The sequence below is a fragment of the Nesoenas mayeri genome (genome assembly GCF_963082525.1).
Source record: "Nesoenas mayeri genome assembly, chromosome: Z".
NCBI lineage: Eukaryota > Metazoa > Chordata > Aves > Columbiformes > Columbidae > Nesoenas > Nesoenas mayeri.
The window spans coordinates 18,339,840-18,356,668 of record NC_137542.1 but is presented as its reverse complement, the minus strand read 5'-3'; positions in this window follow the sequence as shown (position 1 = coordinate 18,356,668).

Genomic DNA, 16,829 nt, shown 5'->3' with positions numbered 1-16,829 from the left:
GCTGACTATTTTTTGCTTATTTGTATGGTTTTTATATTAAATGGTAGGTATGTTTCAGTGCTGCTTTGCTGGTACACTGAAACCTGATGTTAAATACCCCAGCTATATCATTTCCATCACCATACAATTTGCATGCATATATAAAGGAAGAAAATAAGGGGTTACTGTTGTCTATTACAGAAATGAGCATGCATGTATTAGAAGAGAACCTGATTCAGACTTACGTGATGCTAATTTCTGAGCTTGTCACCATGTCTCCCTGTGCAAAGCAGCATTGTCCTTCATACAATAATGCAACTCAAATACCAGTAGTAAAACAGCCTTGCTCTTTGTGCAGCCCACTCGCTTCCAGATGGAGCAAATGCTCTTTTCTCTAGTAGTTCTTCACCCACATAGCAGAGCATTGTCGGGAAAGGCCAGGAGAAATGAGATGCCCCCATAGCACTTTCATCCTTGCAGCATGAAATTTGTATTTATTTTAAATGCTTATTTCACATACAAAATTTTTAAACTTCATCCTGCAGAAAGTTCTGAAGTTAATTTAGTTTAGCTCTTCTACATAATTTTTCTTTTGCTTTGATTTTGCAGTCTGCAGCCTGGCACTTAAATGCCCATCCTTATTTCAATTTATTTCAGTAACTTGTTTGTATTTTTACGTGTAAAAAAATGTGCTAAGTACAGTATTTGGAGGGTTGGGTTTTTTTTGTTTTCTGTCATAAAGTGCAGGGGCTCTAGCATAACAGGGCTGTAAATCTCCACAGATCTGCAGTAATAGAGATTTTATAAATCAGTGAGAGTAACACCAACACAACTCCCCCACCTGGCACATGGGACACTGGCCAATGAGTGACTTTTTAACTTGTTAACAGTAAAATACCATTTCTGCAAATCCAATCTGCTAACTGATATTTCAGAAAACAGATGATTCAGTAACTAGCTATTTGCTCTGCTTAAATATATTTTAAAACCTGATCATTCCTGGGAAGAGACGCCTCTAAGAATCTTCCATCTAAGATAAAGGCAGCAGATCTGGGATGCAAATACAAGCATATTTCTCTATTTTCCCCTTCTCTCCCATACAGAGGTCATTTTTTCTTCTTTTTTCAGTCAATTTTTGATATTTTTTTTAAATGTCAGGAAAATATTCAATTATTTTCAATGAAACAGGTCACTGTGTTCCATTATGCCAGTCTGCAACCAAAAATTTACAAGCTTGAGGTCATCAGTAGGACACTAAGTCATCAGCAGGAAAAGACACAATACATAATAGAACTGTAAAAATACAATTCCCTGTTGCTGTAGTGACAAGACAAACAGAAATGAGGCACCGAGAAGGACTTTTAGACTGAGATTTCTGTCCAAAGTACACAGGAAGTTATTTGGCAGCTGTCTTGTCATTGGCGTGCTCTGAGTGAGATGGGAGCCTGAGCAGCCAATGCTCACAGTGGCCACACAACAAAGAAGTTGCTGCAGCCAGCAGCCTCAGTGCCTCACAGTCACAACCAACAGCTGCAGGTAGCTAGGGCGATGAAATCTGTGCACAACTGAGTTTGGATTTTGGCATGCAATAATGAGGAAAAGGAAGCTGAGATGGAGTCCTGAAATAGTCTGCCTTGCAGCCAAAATGATTCATCTGGTGTAAATATCTCTGGGAAATCAAATTTCCCTGGTGATTTTTGGTTTTGTTTATTTGTTTCATTTGTTTTGTTTTGTTTTGTTTTTTCTTTTTTATTTTCTCTTTTTTTTTTCTTTTTTACTTAAAAAAAAAAAAAATTATAATTTTGCCTAGTTTGACTTAAATCCACCTTATGATGAAGACAGTGTTTAAGCCAAATTTTCCTTGTATGCCTTGCTACTAAACTGATCACTACGGAATTTGCAGTGAGTACCTGACATTGATTTAAAAGAACCAAAACAAAACACAACAACAACAAAAAAATAGTCACGTGATCTGTTATCATTTTGCCCAGTAAAGTCACACTGCAGTTAAATTTTGTCATATTATTGCAAGCAATCTATTTCAATTTGAGTATATTTTTACTTTATACATGTTTCTGCACTTTTAAAAGATTTGTCTTGGCATGCTTACCTTACTCTGGTGCAGATGTCGTGACAGAACTACTAAGAATAATTAAGCTTCAGTTACATGTGACGTTAATTTACAGAAAACTCGATTTAAATAGAAAACCATATGTAAATCAACCTGGCTCAAAAAAAAAACAAACTAGAGGAAGCTAGAAAGCTTATGATAGTGATAATATGCCAGACAAGAAGGTTTTGTTTGTTAGCCCTTTGTCTCTGATTTAGCAAACATAAGAAGTTTTAGATTCATGCTAACAAGGTTGTCCCATCCAGAAAAAAACAAACAAACAAACAAACACCAATCAACCAACCAACCGAAAAACAACAAACCAACCAACCAACCAACAACCAACCAAAATCCAAAACCACTAATTAAGACACTTTAGGCTTTCACAGATCTTCATATTCCCACGTGTTATTTAATTTTTCAAAATTGTGACAAGCCACATATATTATCAGAGTTTGAGAAGAAAAAATCTCACAAGTCTATATTTTGTGCACTTAATGTGCAAAATATGCACATAAAATGCAATAAGTAGGAATATATGAACTTTTCTGACGTGACATAACAAAAACCTGAAAGTTGCTCATTCTTATGTTCTCTCATCTTTGTAATATTGCTGTTCGAATGTTTCATGGTCAATAGCTATTTTAAAAAATGAGGCAACATATCTCCCCACTATTGCAGTTATTGAACTGTCTGTTTCTATGCAGTAATACAGAAAAGCACTAAAAAAAATAAAATTAAAAAAAATTAAAACCTCATAAGATTCAAGACTATCTTTAGCATGTTCTAAGTAATGGAGACTGTTTAGTGTCTTGTAACTGCCCCCTAATATTTTTATTATTCAGGGCAAGCAACTTTAAAAGCCTAATTTACCTATCAGACATCTTAAAAGAAATATGGAGTGATAGAAAGGACCTATAAAAAGAAATAGGAAAAATTGTAGCATTCTGGTTTCTCAGCTTAGAGAAGGTAATGGTGCCAAACAGAACTATCAAAATGAGTGGGGTGGAGTACTCAATGACATTCACACCAGCTTCCGAGAGAGAAAAAAGAAAACAAAACCAAAAACAAACAAAAACCACCACCAACAACAACAAAACAAAACACAAAAAAGAAGACCCTGAGGGGACATGCCATTGATCTGGTGGCAGTACATGTAGCATAGAGAAAAAACATCCGTTCACACCCTGCTTGTGCAGGCCCTTGCCCCACTTGGTTGCCTTCTTGTTCTTTCACTTGTGGGCAGATATAGAGCATTTTGACCACTTCATCCATTTGCATCCTCACTTGACCCATGCATGTATCTTCCCCAGACCATCACTCGCCACATTCCAGGATCAAAAGACGTTGGAGAGCTTTTGTCCCTTGGAGCCGCAAGCATATTCATTGTATTTGTGATGGAAACAAACTATCCGAACTATTCCCAACACTGATCTAATTAAAAGACAGTCCTGTTTAGCAGACTTATAAGTAGCTGACCTGAAGTCCTATACATACAACGAACCATTGTTTTTTTAAATTATTTACTTCAGTGCTCAGTTGAATAGGGAAGTCAGAACTGGGGCTCTAAACAGTTTTTCAGACTAAGAAACCCATCTATTTTAAGTTTTATGTAAGAGTATACAAATACCCAAAGGTCAAAACACACCTTTCTTTTCTATGTTAGGTGCACTGAATTTTTCTTTGTATGAGCGAAAAGAAAATAGGTAGAGTTGATTGAGTTGCTGACAATCCCTAACATATATACAACTGTGTTCCGATTCTTCCATTGGTAATATCAGAAATTAAATTGACTCTATCAGCAAACTGGTTAGGACCTGACCTGATTCCCCTTAAGAAGCAAATCTGGTTTCAATGGAATAACTCTAACTTCATTGAAACAAATCTTTAAAAAACATCTGTTTTTCCCTTCATTCATATTGCTTAAATACCCCTCCAATGTTTTGCTCTCTGTTGTTCATTTTGCTTCCATTCCCCCACAACCTTGGTTCAAGTGAGAAATCACCTGATATACAATTAGTAAAGCCTACCATAATACCACATGTTTAGCACTATACTTCCAATGAAAATATTTTTTGTGAATATTTACAAGTGAAGCTTTCAGTTTGGGTAATGTCAGGCCATTTTGTGGAATATGTGTCAGCTTTCTATAGTAAATTCAAAAAAGTCTAAAGTCAACTTCAAACACAAAGAGGAAACGAAAAGAAAAACAAAACAAACTCATGTTTGAAACTTGATCATTTACCTTGATCACATTTATTCACCAAGTCCATGTACCAGTGTTCTTAAGACACTATTATTTTTCAGTCCAATCCATATAAGCTCTTCTTTTCATTATCTCAACAGTCTTTTTCCTGAGCACAACGTATTCTGAAAAATGCTTCCTTTTTTCATGAAGCCTTACTTATGTTAATAAAAGCTGGTAAATCTTCCTGCAGCACCTCTTGCCAACCTTCACTGATTTTTTTGAGGTTTTGTATAAAATTATCAAATCAGAATTAGTCAAAAGATTTATTGAGATCAAAAAAACAACTGCTGTTGCAATGTAATTTGCATGAAAATCTCTTGCATTTGAGCCATCACATCAGAAATCTATATTTTCTGCATTCATTTCCATGGAATTACTTTTGGACCTACCTACCCTAGACTCACAAGCATTTTAAATTGTCTTGAAATGACCCATCAGATTGCATTGTATGATCCACATGGTGTGTTCATTAGTCTATCTACAGATATGTAGATATACATACAGATATATGTATCACCTTAAGAATATTTTCAGATTAGTAACCTTTTTTTTTTTTTTTAAATATAAGGATACATAAATAGCCTTGGATCACCAAGATCCAAGTATTTTTGTGAACTCATACTTCACATAAATATTAATAGGAAAAGCAGGAGGAAAACATACAGTGGAGTTTGAGATACAGCGGAATAAAATAGCTCAAAGCAGTAAAAGGCCTGTCCGATCTCATTTTAAAGCAGTGTTAAGCTATTGTAACCATGTTCAGAAGCAGTTGTATTAAAAAAATTAATGAGTTTTCCACTCAAAACTTGCATCTGCCCTAACATGCAGGCAGCCTTGCACGTCCCATGTGTACATTTCACACATAAACATGCCACTTCACCATACACTCTAGATTAAGAATATGACAAAAACACATGGAGTCTTTCATTGTCCTTAACTGGCCTGTCTAGTCTAAATTAATAATTTGGGTTTTGTCCAAAGTTGTATGAACATATCACAGAAAATGCTGCTTTCAAATTATTTTTCTGCTTGAGAAAAATTGTCCCCTTTCATTTGCATATTCTTCCCAACATCTGTTTTGAGTTTAAAAATCTGTGGGCTTATTTGGCCCTTTCTCTCCTCACATGATTTTTTTTAATTAGTGGTATTTTTTTTTAATTGGTAGTAACTAGATAACACTACTGGTCCAAAATATTACGTACTCAAAAATACATTTTCTTATTCTGACTTATTTATGGCTGTTTTCTCTGTGGTGATTGAAAGGAGCTATGTTGCAAAAGTTTTTAGTTCTGGTTTCTCCCATTCTAATACCTTTTAGGGACTCAGATTAATGCCCTGACAACTACAACTTGTTAAATATTTAATAATTTACTTAATATTTGGATGTCTAACTCAAATTTGTCACAGTATTCTTATGCATCCATGCACCAAATGTTTCTAGCATTCTCACAGACAGATTCCTAGAAATGTCAATGGCAGTTTAAAGAGGAGCAGAGAAGTGTTAGTACCTACAAGCAGGAACTAAGTGTATGAATCAAGTCACCATCATTTCATAAAACTCCAAGATTAGAAGGAGTTAACAAATTTTGTTTTGACTGACCATCAAGTCTAGAGCAGAGTAAAAGTTCTGGCAGACACTCTATCAAAATGAGGCAAACTTTCACAGCCCAACTACTTTATTCCTGTGTGTGTGACCAATTAGTAGCTGCCTAAAATCCGTATTAATAGAACAGTGCCCAAGCATTTGGACACTTAGGGGGTGCTACATATTTGCAGCCAAAAGCTGATTCCCACGCTATGCTGCTCAAGAGTATTTTTAAGTCACGATTGCCCCTAGAGATGGCCATTTTCTGTTGTCATTTTGAATACACATGGTGATCTCAGCTCTTGGCTCAAAGATTTCTGCATTCTTTTGTAAGCTCCTACACAAAGGCTTTTGTGCTTTAAAACAGATGCCCAAGGGACTGTGCCATTGTCTCAGGAGTCTGGAATAGAGAAAGCCAGATGCCTGCAGAAAGTCCTGGAGAGAAGTGTGGAAGCTGTGTCCTCACTCTTCTGGGACACTTCGGAGAGTGTCTCCCCCAGAGCCACTGGCTGGATGGTGAGTTCACACACAGGCTGCCAAGAACAAGTCAAGCAGGTTCCTCATCAAGGGCTGCTTTCATGCCTGCCCTTTCCCAATCAGCAATCCCAGATACTAGGAAATAGAGCAAATACTCAAAAAAAGAATTAGTAATCTGGACAAGCTAGGCCCCCAGTCCTCTCCACAAAGGGGGAACTACTCATACGCTTCAGATAAGCACATCACATCTAAAGTAGGTGGGTGGATGCTGGCTGGAAAGAGAAAAGAAGTTCAAATACTGCCAAGTTTTGGACTAGGAATTCTTTTGGTAGAGCCAAAGGGGAGAGTTCCTCTGCTGATGATTTGGTATCACACTACTGCTTTTATCATAGAGTCACCACTTGCATCTAGTGACATTTATTAAGCGTCTTCCAGGAAAATGGTCTAAGGCAAAAGAATATCCATCTTCAAGGTGACAGAGGTCACAACAAGTTTTGAGAACTGCCAGCTAGTGACAGGGCACTGACACTGTTTCTCTCTCCTTGTACCACCTCATAGTTTACAGTAGGTGGCAAATCTGCTCTCCTGGTGAGTTTTTACCTACATCTCCGTTTTTAACAGAATATAGCTGGATCTCTTCTTCCAACATTTGTTCACATGAGTGATATCAGTGTTGCCAGCAGCACCGTTAATACAGTTGAGCATTACTCACAAATATAAGATGTACTGGATTAGGTCCTTACATGACAGTACCGTAGAAACTCCAGTCTGAGGAAGCAATAGCTAGACAGCTGGCGGGCAAATAACAAACAAATTAGAAAAAAAGACAAACTATCAATCTGTATTAGGTAGTGTTGGCAGGATGTACCATACCTGCTATTTCGTAAGTCACCTTCACTATCTTGCAAATGTTTGTCACCATCCTCAAACCAAAAATGTACTGAATCCATATTGAACAGTTAGAATACAAAAGCCAGTCATCGCTGGTCAACTGTGTCTGTGTGTGGGTATAGTTTTCACAAGCCTTAGAAACAAATAAGCACCACGGTCACTGCTAGTTAACTTCATGCAACAGTTTGGCTCTTTCTTCACACTGAAGAAAGCTTCATTTTATACTTCATTTGTGGTAACAGTAAGAACCCAGAACATTTTTATATCTGCAGAATCAAGATAAAATTCTTTTCATTCTAGTTTTAAATGCACTTTATCCCACCTAAGTTATTAGGCATGAACATATCATATGAGCACGGTTAACTAGCGTTCTGTCAGAGATTTTCAGTTTTGGAGGGTAACATCATCAGATACGGGCCAAACACAAAGTGAGTGTTATAGTACTTATTATCTTATTCTTTCTGTTTCTTACCAAAATTTAGCATCTGCTACCACCTCCTAAACCTTAGAGATGCTTGCAGTTCTCCAGCCAGCATCCATTCACTGTTACCAGAGAGTGATAAATCACAGAGCATCGTCACTGATAATAATGTCATCTTATCAATATAGCCAATACTAGAGAAGGATATTTGGTTGGACTACCATGTGAAATGAACAGTCATGCCATGATTTGTATCATGGTGCAGTCTGGTATTTTTATGCAATTTTATTCAGTAATCGTGAGTCAGGCCGTGACCTAGAAACAGAGGACAAAAATGATTTAAGATACTTCAGGTTAAACACTATTCCAGTTCAAGGCAAGAAGATTCAAGCTTTTCGCAGTTTCCTAAGGAATTACTCTCACAGTAGAAAAGAAAAACACTTGTAGCTTGCCAGACTTAACATCACCTGGTAGTTATCAGTAAAATTCAAAGCTAAGTATGTTCACTGTTTACTATTACTGTTTTTTCAGGCTAGCAGCAGAATCAGGAAGAAAACACTGTGGTGTGTCATATTTGGACAGTTTTCCAAGTAAGAGGAAAGGCCAGAAAAGACATCTCTTAGGCCTTACCTAGTGAGGAGAACACTAAATAATCCTTCAAGCACGAGACCAGCAGCAAGCCAAACAGCAGGGAAGGGCAAAGAAGCAGTATGTTCTGCACCAGCATTGGGAAGAAACTGAACTCTCTTTCCTGAGCAGATCTATTCGAATCTGAGTCCTGAGTTCTGGTATCACATTTCTTAAATCATCTGTATGAAACAGAAAGAAGGATAACAAATAAGTTCTCATCAGTTCAGTTTGAACTTATTTTCTCCTGTGCCTTGAGCTTTGACTCTGGCTCCCAAATGCTGTGGGCAACACACAGAGACCCTAAACTGTGCTGAAAAAATGTTGTATGTTAAGAAATATTCCAAGCACATATGGCCATGATTGGCATATTTTTCTGCCACAAAGCCTCACAGAAATACTGCATATTCTGAACTAAGTCACTGCCTTATTTGACCTAATAAGGAAAAACACCCTGAATCCAGAGTCTTGAGTGTCATCTTCTCAACAGTACAGACCAGAACATAGATTATTGTGTTAAACTGCAAACTCCAGACTTTGTATACCCAAATATTTTCATTGTGGTATATTTTTGTTTTATGGGGTGGATGGGACACGGTGGAGGGAAGACTTATTTCAATATGCAGGTATCTTACTGGACCTGCTAAGCAATAGGGAATATAAGAGAAATGTCCAGCAAATAGATGAGCTGCAAGTGGCACAGCTTGAATTCTTCCTGACTAATCTGCACTAACAGGTTTCTATGATGAATTTACAATAAATCATTGTTGTTTCTAATTTATTAGTGTATTTACAACTCCAGATTTTTAACATTCTTTGTAGGAGTGCAGATAAATTAAAATACAAAGGAATTCCTGGGACATGTTGTGGTGGATTGCCTAGTCAATACAGCTACAGTAATTTATATTTAGGAATATTTATTTGTTTATGCCTATGCTGTAATATACTCTACCAGCTTTTTTATCACAGATGTATTTAAATTCAAACTTGGTCACTGTCATTTTTATATTTTAACAAATTTCTGACAGTTCAACTCAGGGTTCAGCTGAAGATATTCCAGACGAATCTAAAAAAACAAGTGAACAGAAATGAATCATTCATTGCAACTTCATTTTAAATAAACAAATCAATGGTGTTCTGTCTGTAACCTCAGCATGAAAGGTAATTGATGTAGAATAACAAATCAATGTCACCTGAATTTTCTGAAAGTTTAGCTGGAGCTCTCGATAAAGATCATTGGCATTGTTTTAAAAGGAGGAATAACAACATATAACATAACATAACATAACATAACATAAACATATAACATACCATACCATATAATACCATACCGTAACATAACATAACATTGTATATTTGCCTCAATTAGTTGTAAACCAAGATAACAGACCATTATTAGTATGCCTAGATACAAGGAAGAACCTGAAATAACTTTGAGAAGAGGATATTGTGTTCAGCCAAACAGAAGCTACATTGAAATGAATATTTCATAGCACTGAAACAAACAGATGTGCATAACCTTCCATAACTAATTTGTCAAATATAATTTATGTGATGTCCTTAAGCTAAAGTACAACAGCCACCAGTTACATGCTTGACTTTTTAAAAGTGCTTGTTTCATGTGAAAGATTATTTTTTGTCTTTGTTGGCTTCGGCACTCAATAAATCTTCCTTTCAAAATTCTTCAATTGCAGTACCTGCAGGAAATAAATTCAGTTCATAGAAGAAGAACAGTACTGTCCTTGTATAGCATGTGCACATTCACATGCAGGTATCACCATTTGGAATGGAACAGAACGGAATAGGATGGAGCAGAGCAGAGCAGAGCAGAGCAGAGCAGAGCAGAGCAGAATAGAATAGAATAGAATAGAATAGAATAGAATAGAATAGAATAGAATAGAATAGAATAGAATAGAATAGAATAGAATAGAATAGAATAGAATAGAATATTTCTGTTGGAAGGGACCTACAATGATGATCTAGTCCAGCTGCCTGACCAGGGCTGACCAAAAGTTAAAGAATATTATTAAGGGCATTTTCCAAACACTGTCAGGACTGGGGCATTGACCACCTTTCTAGGAAGCCTGTTCCAGTATTTGACCAACATCTCAGTAGAAAAATGCTTCCTAATGTCCAATCTAAAACTCCCTTGGTGCTGCTTTGGACCATCTCACACATCCTATCACTGCATACCAGGGACAAGAGATCAGCACCTTTCTTCCCATTTCACCTCCTCAGGAATGACATTGCCCCTCAGGCTCCTTTTCTACAAATTAGACAAGCCCGAAGTTCCTAGACACTCCTCACAGGACATTCCTTCCTGCCTTTCCACCAGCTTTTTTCTCCTCCCCTGGACACATTCAAGGACCCTCACAACCTTCTTAAATTGTGTAGTCCAGAACTACACACAGCACTCAAGTTGAGGCCATGACAATGCTGAATACAGGGGGATAATCCCCTCTTTTGACTGGCTGATTGTGCTGTGTTTGATGGACCCCAAGATGGGGTTTGCCCTCCTGGCTGCCTGAGCACACACTGCTGGCTCACACTGAGCTTAAGGTCACCCAGGACCCCCAGATCCCTTTCTGCAGGGCTACTCCCCAGCCACACTCTTCCCAATTTAGACTTGTGCCTAGTGTTACTCTGTCCTAGGTGCAGAATCTGGCATTTCGACTTGCTAAACTTGATGCCATTAATCATTACCCAATGTTCCAATCTATCTAAATCCCTCTGCAAGACCTCTTGCCCCTCAAGACAGTCAAGAACACCTCCCAGTTTGGTACCATCAGTAAACTTGCTAATGCAGCATTCGAGTCCTGCATCCAGATTTTTGATAAATATGTTGAACAGAACTGGTCCTAATATTGAGCCCTGAAGAACGTTGCTGGTGACTGGTTGATTTGGATGCAGACCCATTCACTACAACCCTTTGAGCCCTGTCCTTCAGCCAGTGTGCTGTGAACCCTCTCATCCTACAGCTGGACAACTTGTCCAGAAAAATACTGTGAGGGACAGTATCAAAGGCCTTAATAAAATCCAGAAAAACTACATCCATCACCTTCCCATCATCCACTAGGTGGGTGACCGTATCATAGAAGGATACCAAATTATTTCAACAGGACTTTCCCTTTTTGAACCCATGCTGACTATGCCAGATGATTTAATTGTTCTTTAAATGCCTTTCAACAGTACCCAGTATAATGTTCTCTACAATTTTTCCAGGAACGGATGTTAGATTAACAGGTTTGTAGTTCTGTGGGTCTTCCCTCGTGCCCTTTTTGTAGTTTGGAATAACCATGTCTAGTTTTTGGTCAGCAGGGACCTCCCCAGACTCACAAGAACTTCAGTAGATGGCCAAGAGGGGTTCAGTCATAACACCTGCTAGCTCCTTCAGCACTCTGAGATGAATCTCATCAGGCCCCATAGACTTGTGAGCATTCAGCTGATTCAGCTGGTCCCTTACAATTTCAGTGTCCACAAATGAGAAGTCACAGTTCCCATACTCATAGTTCTCTGACTCAGGGGACTGGGCAGCCCAAGGTGATCAAACCATATGACAGTAAAGCATGGAAAAAGTGCTTCTGTCAAGTCCTGAATACCTACAAACTGGTAGATCCCAGTAGTAACTTTGTTGGCCCTATTCACTAGAAGAAGAGGAAAGTGTTTTCTTACTCTGACCTACAATATGTGACTGATCTAAGAAGGAAGGTGTAATTTCTTCATATATACAAGTTTCCAGAAAATTTAAAGGCAAACAAGAACCATTTTTTTCCTTAAAAAAAATACCCTATACAAAAGAAAAAGATACATGTCATGTCTTTCAGATGTAATTTATTTCTTTAGGAATAAAACCCATCATGAATAATTAGTTCAGAGAGAGCCAAATACATAGGTGTATATATACGTATATAAACATTTTAATGTATTTGTGCCATAAAACAGACAGAAAGCAATGTTTTACGTGCTTTCCAATCCTCAAAAATGTCTGGTAGACCTAAGCTACAGTTTGACATTCAGTTGAAGGCTGAGGAGAATTTACTATTGATTCTACAAATGATCCATGTTGTTGACAGGAAAGGAAAAAGGGAGTCCAGGTAACAATTTTGAAACAGGCTATGTAGAGAGCACAATAATACAAATACAAAAGAATATTGCATGAAAAATGTATGCAGCCTACACTAAAATGAGCATTCAGCATAACAATTAACCTACCACCATAGCATGAACAAACATTGTATAATGCACACTGTAGGATGATGCCATAAGCCTTGAAGAAAAGCAGTGTCATTGCAATAGTTACCTAATAGAAATCACTGTTGAGAATTCCAGCAGTGATTTAATCCTAAATACCTCCCCATTTTCTGGGAAAGAAAAGCTACATATATGTGAGGGCCTGGCAGGGAACTTTCTGAGAAGTACTCTTATCTACCACCTATTTGTCATGCTTTGAGAGCCTAAACATACCACTGAACGCAATATGATCTGAGTCAGGGCCATCGTTAGAACTGCATTTGGTGATATATCACATCAATTGACATTCTGTTTTCACACAGGGGTGGGAAACAGCTTCTCAGAATGGCCAGGCCATTCAAGTTAGATTGAAAGATCTGGAGCTGAACATTTACACTAATGGACTATGGCTCCAAATTAACAGCAACCTGTCTGAGTTGCTCTTTAACTTCCAGAATCTAAACCCAAGACCAATAGCTCTTGTTTTCATCTTCTTTTTCAGCATGGAAGAATAAAAGATAAAAGGTTAAACATACAGCATTATGAATAGGTAATGCTGAATTACAAGAAGCACTGTACCAGAATTAATCTACCTTTTAAATCTAAGCATGAAATCTTTCTTCATGCAACAATCTGAACTCCTGAGTCTGTACGAATGCAGTATGTTCCTCACAGGTGACATAAACCCATCATTAGAAAACTGTTACAAATTAAGTGATGGGAAAAAAATGGCCAGGATGAAAAGTTATTATTTATAGCTGTTAATCACCAAGTTTCAAAAATATCATGAGGAACTGCTGAAGTCACAGCAAAAAAGCTGGGAAAGGCTTAGCTGATAATTGCTAAAACACTAACAAGAATGAGAGAAATCTGAAAAATAATATGAAAAAAGGGGGTGGGGGGGAAGGAAAACAAAACGAAACAAAAACAACAACAACAGGGAGAAGCTCATTTCCATAGAGCAATTTTTAAGTAAAAATGGCAGTTATTGCCACTTGACTCATTACACACGTCTAGATATTAACACAGTCAGAGATAACAACTCCCCAATGTACTTTTGTTGACCCAGTATGTCTGCTATCACTTCCACCCTGGAGTCATGTATTACCAGCTTGCTTCAAGCAAAGTGTTTTCAGCAGTCACTCTGTTCAGACATTCAGTGTATTCAAGTACAACAAAATTTTACAAATAAATAATGATTCCTAACAAAAAAACAAAAAAAACAACAAAACAAACCACTGTCTTCTGGGTAAGTCCCATTGGGCACCCTTAGCCATAGGAAAAGACTGCAGACAAGACAAATGCAACTAAAAATATGAAACAGCTGTTTCTCAGTTGACTCACACAAGACAAGTAGGATTCAAGTGTTCTTGTCACCCTCATAAGGCATCCTTTGCTGATGAGGCAAGCATCAGTGAACTGGCGCAGAAGAGCCAGTGCCTGGAGCTCATCAGGCCAGATTTTCAGTGCTGCTGAGCTGCCTTTTGCCACCAGCTCCATCCACAGGCCTCACACTGGTGACTTAGTGACACCAGGCAGTCCTTAGATTAAGCTCTCTGCTTGCTTTCTTCAGACTTTTTGCTTTTTATTTACATGTTCTGCCTCTTCAATCCTTGCATACCTGATGATCCTTTTTCAACGACCATCTGTCTATCTGTAATCTTATAATCCTTATATCTCTGCAGACTTTCTGCTTGTCCTTGCACCCTCTTAGTGCTTTCACTTCTCTGAGACAGGGTTGTGCAGCTGAGTGGGATCAAAGCTGTGTCTTTATCTACCAGGGATCCCATCTCAATGGAGAGGGTGACTGTGAGCCAGGGCTCCTCTATCCCCAGAATTCAGCACACTTTTAAGTGTTAGTGAATGTATGTCCAGATGTTCTTCTCTAGAAATCATATCTGTGGTTTTCTTCACTAGCTCAGGGGAAGTCAAAGACTTGGGAGCAACAGGAGAATTGCTTGTTAAAGGAAAATGAAGTGGCAGAAACCAGGCTGGACCACATAATGTTCTTGCTGAAACTAAGGGTGATCCCAGGGCTTGAATTTAGGTGTTAGAAACTGCAAAATGAACACTGCAGATAAAAGGCAGAAGGTTTTTCTGTATAACACAATGTTATTGTTTACTTTACCTGGCAACCAAGACTGTATTAAAAATTCAAATGAGCTGTTTCATGGAGTTCATATCTGTAGGAACAATACACAGTAGGCGTGGCTGTAGTTTCTTTCTGCTAACTCATTTGACCCTCTCAACTTCCGGATTCCCAATTTTCTCTTTTTTTTAATGCCCACATTATCCTTTTTCATGCATTTTGTGTTGGGTGCTATAACAAGACTCACAAGAAACTTAAATAAGCCGAGAGGAGAGAAGATCGATCACCTGCTAAAGCTGATTTAAGAGCAACAAACCCAACAAGCCATGCCAAGGTGTAAACCTAAATGTGCAAAGAGCGTTCAGTGAAGCTAAAGTGCTTTCATGAGTTGGAGACAAATTTCCAGAACCTCAGGACTTAATTTAGGCATCTTCTTAACCTTGGAATTAACGGGAAATCAGACCCCAAAAAGTGCTAAGTCCCTAAATCTATGCAAGGAAAGCAGGCTGAGCAGAGAAAGTGGTCTAAAACTGATGTCATGTCGAAAATGGCCTCAACATTCACTATGATCCCAGGTGGGAGCTGCTGGTTTTTGGCTAATGTCTGTTGTGCTAGTTTATTATTAACTAGGAAGATTTGCAAACACAGATTCAAACCCTGCACACTGAGACTGAGTGTGCGTGCAGTGTGCCTGTGAAATCAGAGGCCCTGTTTCCTTTCCCTGCCAGTGATGCTGCTCTGAAATACAGTTAGAAACAGACAGATGCACTCACAAAGCAACTTTCGGGAAGATTTCTGCCTGTAAGGAAAAGAGTAGACAGCATCAACAGTTCTCTTTTCACAAGACTTTCAGACTCTTAAGTGGAAGGCACAGCAAAGTTTTCTTGGATAAAACCCAGAAAATTTTCTTGGGCTGAATTGTGTCTTCCACCCCAGGGGTGATGTCTCATATAAAGAATCTTAAATAGCACCACACAGTTCTGTTTAAGCAGTTCAGTTTCACCTGTACCTTTTTATCATGATTTTCTGCAGGCAAGTATATTTTTCCATGATTCAGAGGAAGGCAATTTCTTTAGTTTGGGCTCATGATTGAAATTTCCAAAGCACTTAGAACTTCAGTTGAGAAAGGAAAACAGGCTCATAACAAAAAGTTGTGCTCAATTTTATGAGAGTGAGAAAGAGAAAATAATTTTATGACCTTTTTTTCAAAAGCACATTGCAGTAGCTAAGCATTAAATAACAGCTCAATAGATTTTCATCAATGCAGCAAAATAATGATCTGGGAGAAGTTATATAACTGCCAACAAACAAGGTCAGAGATCAAGATATTTTTATACATGGTCTGTAAGATTCCCTCCTGCATGAAATAACTTATTGGATAGAAAAAACTCATCATCTTTACAGCACTGGACACAAATAACCTATTATTTTAGCAGCAATTAAGACTCCTTCATGAAGAAACTAATAGGGAAATTCATTATACAATCCCACTGATTATTCTGCTTCTCTGCAATAGGCATATCCATAATTCCATCCTGAACAACAGAAGTGCATCTTTATTTCAGGAGCCAATTTTAAAGAGTTGCTTTTTGTTCTGTAGTTGAAACAAAATACCATGAGCCTATCCCAATCTGTTCCATTGACTTGTCTTTTCTCTTTCTCCTGGAGTGTGTAATTACTGCCCTTTTAACAGGAGAGATGCCAGGGCACAGTTAATCAAGCCCACAGGCTAAGATTCAGTTAGCAGCCAAAGATCTGGATAAGAATCTACTGCTGAAGACCACGTATTTGCAACAGCAGCTCTGAGTTTCAATTATTAACCCGTCACAGATACTGCATTAAAAAGATCATTACTGTTCTCAGGAACCATAATCAAGTCACCATCACATTGCAATTGTAAATGCACCTTATCTGAGGACTGCTGCTTACCTGGCTCTACATATTGCATCTTCAGGGCAGATATAGGAACAATTCTGCCACAACTTTCTATTTCTTTGGAGTGTCTCAGCTGAAGAGGTTTTATTTTCCTCTTGCTGAGATCCTGCTGCTTCTGAGACTAAGAAATAGACTTCCCAGGTAAAATACTGCACCTCTTAAAACCAGTCAGACTGTTGCAATTGGGTTCAATGTGGTCAGGATTTATTCTGCTGAGCTTGGGCCTTCTTGGTTCAG